Here is a 6,883-nt window from a genome sequence, read left to right as displayed (position 1 = left end):
TCTAGACCTTTTTGGTAAAGCTTTTGAGTTTCATAGGATGAGAAATAATTCCAACAAAAATACAGGGTACTTCCACTTCCGTGAAATTTCTAGGTGTTCAGTGGTGTGTGGCTATTGAGATATCCCTTTTAAGGTGAAGGATAAGCTGTTGCATCTGGCCCCTCCTACAACCAAAAAAGAGGCACAGTGCCTACTTAGTTGACCTCTTTGGATTTTGGAGACAATATATTCCTTATTTGGGTGTGCTTCTCTGTCCCATTTGTTGAGTGACAAAAAGCTGCTGGTTTTGAGTAGGGACAGGAAAAGGAGGAGGCTCTGCAACAGATCCAGGCTGCTGTGTAAGCTGCTCTGCCACTTGGGCCTTATGACCCAGCAGATCCACCAGTGCTGGAAGTGTCAGTGGCAAGTAGAAAAGCTGTCTGGAGCCCTTGGAAGGTCCCTACAGAAGAGAATCACAATGCAGACCCTTAGGATTTGGGAGCAAAGCCTTGCCATCCTCTGCAGATTACTCTCCTTTTGAGGAAGTTTTCAGCCTGCTAATGGACCTCAGTAGAGACTGAATGCTTAACCAGGAACCACCAAGTTACCATGAGACCTGAGCTGCCAGTCATGAGCTGGTGTTGTCTGACCCATTAAGCTATAAAGTTGGACATACACAGCAGCACTCCATTGTAAAATGGAAATGATATATACAAGACAGGGCTTAAGCATGTTCTGAAGGCACAAGTAAATTACATGAGGAAGTGGCCCAAATGCCCATAACCCTCACTCCTGCCACTTTACCTTCTCTTTCCCAGCCCACAGCTATGGCCTCTTGGGGAGTTCCTTACAGTTGACAGAGGAAGAGAAAACTTAGGCCTGGTTTACAGATGGTGCGGCATGATACAAAAGTACTACCTGAAAGTGGACAGCTATGGCACTTTCTGGGACATCCCTGAAGCACAATGGTGAAGGGAAATCCTCCTAATTGGTGGAACTTCAAGCAGTGTACCTGGTTGTTGATTTTGCTTGGAAGGAGAAATGGCCAGAGACGCTTTTATATACGAATTGATGGGCTGTCACTAATGGTTTGACTGAATGGCTACGGACTTGGAAGGGACATGATTGGAAAATTAGTGACAAAGAGATCTGGGGAAGAGGCATGTGGATAGACCTTTCTGAGTGGGCAAAAAACATGAAGATACTTGTGTCCCACATGAATGCTCACCAGAGGGTAACTTTAGCAGAGGAAGATATTAATAATCAAATGGGTAAGATGACCTGTTCTGTGGATAGTTTCCCCAGACACCCCTGTCATTGCCTAATGGGCTCGTGAACCAAGTGGGCATGGTGGTAGGGATGGATGTTATGCATGGGCTTAGCATGCGGACTTGGTATACAAATGCACCTCTGCACTTACTTGTCCAAGCAAAATGCACAAAGGGATTCCCTGCTTAAAATTCTGCCACTGTCCTTTCACCACTGTCCTTTAGGGATGTTCCAGAAAGGGGCTGTAGTGCTGCACCTATCCACTACAACTAATGACTGAATATTCCATTAAATGTATACACCATATTTTGTTTACCATTCATCTGCTGGTGGACATTTGCATTGCTGTCACCTTTTGGCTATTGTGAATAATGCTGCTACGAATACTGGTGTACAAATACCTGTCAGAGTCCCTGCTCTCAATTTTAGGGGGTATATCCTTTTAAGTGGGATATAATATTCTACGTTAACTTTTTGAGGAACTGTCAAATTATTTTCCACAGCAGATGCACCATTTTACATTCCCACTAACAATGTACTAATGTTCCTACTTCTCTATGTCCTTGCCAGCAGTCATTTTCCATTTTTTTTCTAACAATAGTCATTCTAGTGGGTATAAGGTGGTATCTCATTGTGGGTTTGATTTGTATTTCCCTAATGGCTAATGATGTTGATCATCTTTTCATGTACTTATTGGCAATTTGCATATGTTTTTTGGAGAAATGCCTATTCAAGTCCCTTGTCAATTTTTGAATTGGGCTGTTTATCTTTTTGTTATTGAATTGTAGGTGTTCTTTATATATTTTGACTATCAAATCCTTATCAGATACATGGTTTCAAATATATCCTCCCATTATGTTGGTTGTTTTTTCATCTTCTTTGTAATGTCCTTCAATGCACAAAAGGTTTTCATTTCAATGAAGTCCAATTTATCTATTTTTCTTTTAATTGCTCATGCTTTTTGTGTAAATTTTAAGAATGCATTGCTTAATACAAGGCCATAAAGATTTCCCTTAGTTTTACTGCTTTAGCTCTTATATTTAGGTATGTTAACCATTTTGGGTTAATTTTTGTATATGGTATGAAGTAAGGGTACACTTTCACTCTTTTGCGTCTGCATATTCAGTTTTCCAGCAACATTTGTGGAAGAGACTATTCTTTCACCATTAACTGGACTTGGCACCCTTATGAAAAATCAGTTGGCCATAGATGTGAGGGTTTATTTCTGGACTCTCAGTTCCATTCCACTGGCCACTATGTCCCATACTGTTTTGGTTACTGTACCTTTGAATACATTTTTAAATAAGGAAGGGTGAGTCCTCTAACTTGTTCTTATTTTTTAAGATGTTTTTGGCTGTTCAGGGTCCCTTGCCCTTCCACGTGAATTTCATGATTGGCTGTTCCGTTTCCGTGAAGAAGGCTGTTTATTGAAACTTGTTTTGGGACCTAACATATCATCTACCTTACAGAATGATCTGGGTGCACTTGAGAAGAGTGTGTATTCTGCAGTTGTTGGATGATATATGTTTGCTAGGGTTGCTGGTTTATAGTATTTTCCAAGTCCTTTGTTTCCTTACTGACCTTCTGTCTAGATGGTTCTATCCATTATTGAAAAGGGTGTACTGAAATCAACATCCATTTAGATAGAACTGTCTATTTCTCCCTTCAGTTATGTCAGCACTTGCTTCATACATTTGGGGGCTGTCTTGTTAGGTAGGTGCAAATATGTTTCTAATCATTATATCATCTTGATGAATTGACTTTTCAATATAGTTCATTTCTTTGTCCTCTTTAATAGTTTTTGACAACGCTTGTTTCGTCTGATATTAACTACCACCACCCCCACTCTCTTTTGATTACTATTTGCATGGAATATTTTTTTCTACTCTTTTGCTTTCAATCTACTTGTCTTTGAATTTAAGGCAAGTCTCTTGTAAAGGGTGTATAGTTGGAGCATGCTTTTTTATCCAATCTACCAATTTCTGCCTTTTGACTAGACAAGTTAACCCCTTTATATTTAAAGCAACTACTGATAATGCAGAATTTACTTCTGTCATTTTGCTCTTTGGTTTTTGTAAGTCTTACACCTTTTTTCATCCTTCAGTTTTTCCATTACTGCCTACTTTTGTGTTTAGTTGATATTTTTTAATGAATCCTGTAAAGTCCCTTCTCATTTCCTTCTCTGCATATTTTTCTGGTATTTCTTTTTGGTTATCATGGGCTTAAATTAAACATCCTAAATATAAAACAATCTTGTTTGGTTTGATACCAACTTAATTGCAGTAGGGTATACAAACTATGATCCTATATCCTTCCATCCCCACCCCTCTTATGTAGTTCTTGTCACAAATCACAGATTTATTCATTATAAGTCCCAAAACATTAATTTATCATTACCTCTTATGTATTTGCATGTTGGATTCTGTAAGAAGTAAAAAGTGGAGTTACAAACCAGAAACCTCTCCTTTCAACCTAAAAAATCTCTTTAGCATTTCCAGTAGGGCTGGCCTAGTGATGATGAATTCCCTCATTTTTTGTTTATCTGGGAATATCTTAATCTCTCCCTCATTTTTGAAATACAGCTTTGATGAATATGGAATTCTTTATTGGCAGTTTTTTTGTTTGTTTTCAGCACTTTAAATATGGTATCCCATTGCCTTCTTGCCTCCATGATTTCAGAGAGAAATAGGCTTTTAATCTTATTGAGATTCTCTTGTACATGATTCTCTGTTTCTCTCACGTGACTTTCAGAATTCTATCTTTGGCATTCTACAATTTGGTTTCAATATGTCTGGGTGTGAGTCTATTTGGTTTGTGTCTTTCATTAAATTGGGGGGTTTTTGGTCATTGTTTCTCTTCTAATTTTCTTTTGCCCCTTTCTCTCTTTCTTCTCTTTTTGGAACTCCCACAAAGCATGTGTTGGTATGTTTGGTGATATCCCACAGATTCTAAGGCTCTGTTTATTTTTTTAAGGACATGAAAGAGCCATGTTTATTTCACAAGGACAAGCATGATTCTTTTGCATGCTGAACATGAAAGCTCATGTGAGGAAAATACTTTTATATGCAAAATTATGTTGTCAAAAGGGACAAGTGACAGTCACAAAATGGTGTTAAAAGACAGTAACCTTCAAGCACAGTTGAGACCATAACTTTGAAATCACTGGCTTCTTTCATCACCAACATCACTAAGTGCCTGTCTCTTAAGAGTGACCAGAGGTGTCTACTGCTTTGCAGTCTCTCAGTGAGCTGGGGTCTGGGGAAGACTAAAGATGGTCTCCCATCCTATTATCCAGGGAGCTCAGGGAAGTTAAGTTCAGAGGGAAGGTACATGCCACTCGGAATTAACAAACCCACTCCAGAGTAGACAATGATTAGGACAGACAGAGATGTTCATAGCAACAGAACTATCACCACTTAAAATATCTATCACCATGGGAAGATTCACTCTTCTTAAATCAATTTCCCAAGACCTCTTATGAGCTGAAGGAAGAATGATTCTGAAATTGACTCAACATGCTGAAAGCAGATAAACTTTGCCTTGACAGACTGAGGACAGCTAGTGGCAGGAACCCCTGGTCTCTCAGCCTTATCTGTGCATACCTGTTCCAAGATGTTGGAACCCAAGATGAAAAAGGGGCTGGAGCCCAGGTTTGTTGGGGAAAGATTATAGGCTGTTTGAGCAAAACTCAGGGAAGAGGAGAGTCCTTGTATCTCAGGCTTATTCCCAAAAGTTTCATAAAATTTAATATTATAAGGTATATAAAATTCCCAGAGCAGGTTTATCACTTCAGGATTTATCTATACATGAATTTTCCCTTTAGATTGTCCTCACATCAAGGCCAAAGGCTTGATGCTATTTATTTTCAAGCAAAAGGAGTCCTTTGATCTTGTTGAAGAACTACTTGTCCAGGATGAATCTCTTAATGCCCAGGAAGTCCTGGATCCACCCAGTCGCACTGTCTAGGTTAGTGATGACATGCTTGCCCCTGCCAAAGTAGATCTGGGCCAGGGTGGGGTGGGGAGCCCTGCAGCCATATCTCCAGGTGCAGCACATACATGCTGATGAGGATGGTGTTCTACAATATGTCCACCAAGCCCAGGATAAAGATGCAGAAGGAGAGTCCCTCTTAGAGGACATCTGGGTATACAGGGTTCATAGGGCTCTGCTTCACTACAATCTGCTTGATATCTCCAGACATGTTGAATGTCTATTGCGGGATTTCTTAGGTGACAAAATAGCTGGGTGTCTTCCCCAGCATGATCTGGTTCCCCAGAGTTCTGGGCATCAGGCTCCTGTACCAGACCAGCCATAGTTCCTGAAGAAGAAGTAGTGCCCAAGGCCTACACATCAGGGTGTATGTGGATAAACTCCAGCAAGTGCCTCCCGTCTTCACATTTGCAGTGGAGGCTTGGGGTAGCAACTCGGTAACCAGCTTTGATGAGCCAGAGTGGTTGGAACCAGAGAAGTAAGGAATGGGTGCACTAGAATCTCTAGGCTTGCTGAGCATTGGCCCCAGGGAACAGTAGGGGTGGAGCTTCTGGGGATGTTTCTGGCCACCCATGTTGGGGCCAAGGAGGCATTGCAGCAACATGGAAGGTTGTAGCACAGGTAAGTGCAGGAAAGTGAGAGCATGAAGGCTAAGAGCAACCTGTATAACTTCTGAGGTTGGGGTGGCCCTACACAGCCCAGGACCCTACAGGCTATGGCTCCATGGGCCTGCACTGGGGGTCATGGTTTCCAAGGGCACTGATGGTGGAGCTGCTTCAGCCCTGTGGTCACTTAAAGATGCAGCCTGGGACTCATGGGTTGGGTTTAGGGAGGTGCTGTCTTCTCCAAGCTCTGTTGGTCTAGGGAGCACCATGCCCAGGGATTCCAGGGACAGCAACTCCTCAGGGGACAAAGCAGCTGCACCTCCATCATTTCCTCATCCTTTGCCCAAGGCAGCTGTATTTGACTTTTCTCCTACAGCATCTGCAGGAGAGCTCTGTGAACCATCTTCTACACACAGGTCAAGTTCTAGTATGGTGAGCCTCTATTGAGTGTCCTAGTTCAGATCTTCAGGCTGCTACCAGACATATTAGCACAGACCTACATACACCCAGTATGTACAGGAGAGTTATTCTGCCTCCTTCAGTCCCACAGCCAAGGACCAGCACTAGGAGCATGGGACAGCTCCATGCCAAGTTGGTAAGGAAATGGGGGTGGGCAGCAAGGGTGTCATGTGTCCTACTGTTTTAAGTTGCTTTTTTCTTGCTTCAGTGCTTGGCCTGTTACTGAATAACCCTTTGGTTACTGTCCAGATCTTTGAGAAAGATAATTCTTCCAGATTTTTTTTTAACCTTCTGTTGGGGAATGGAGCCCTGGAATGTATCACTCCACCATTTTTAATTTTTTTTAATACATTTTTATTGGGGTATATTCACATACCCTACAATCATCCACAGTGTACAATCAGTTATTCACAATACCATCAAATAGTTGTGCATTCATCACCAGAATCAATTTTTGAACATTTTCCTTATTCCAAAAGAAATAAAAATAAAAGTAAAAAAGAACACCTAAAACATTCCACCACCACCCCCCATCCTACCCTATTTTTCATTTAGTTTTTGTCCCCGTTTTGCTACTCATC

The 6,883-nt window shown here is 41.3% G+C and overlaps 1 pseudogene; it reads right to left on the bottom strand.

The window, feature by feature from the left end:
* Nucleotides 1–4,700: 4,700 nt before the first annotated feature.
* LOC119532976 lies at nt 4,701–5,979 on the bottom strand (annotated as a pseudogene).
* Between the last annotated feature and the right edge of the window lie 904 nt (nt 5,980–6,883).

This window comes from Choloepus didactylus, chromosome 4 (genome assembly GCF_015220235.1).
Source record: "Choloepus didactylus isolate mChoDid1 chromosome 4, mChoDid1.pri, whole genome shotgun sequence".
NCBI lineage: Eukaryota > Metazoa > Chordata > Mammalia > Pilosa > Megalonychidae > Choloepus > Choloepus didactylus.
The sequence above is the reverse complement of the archived record's forward strand: the minus strand, read 5'-3'. Positions and strand labels throughout refer to the sequence as shown.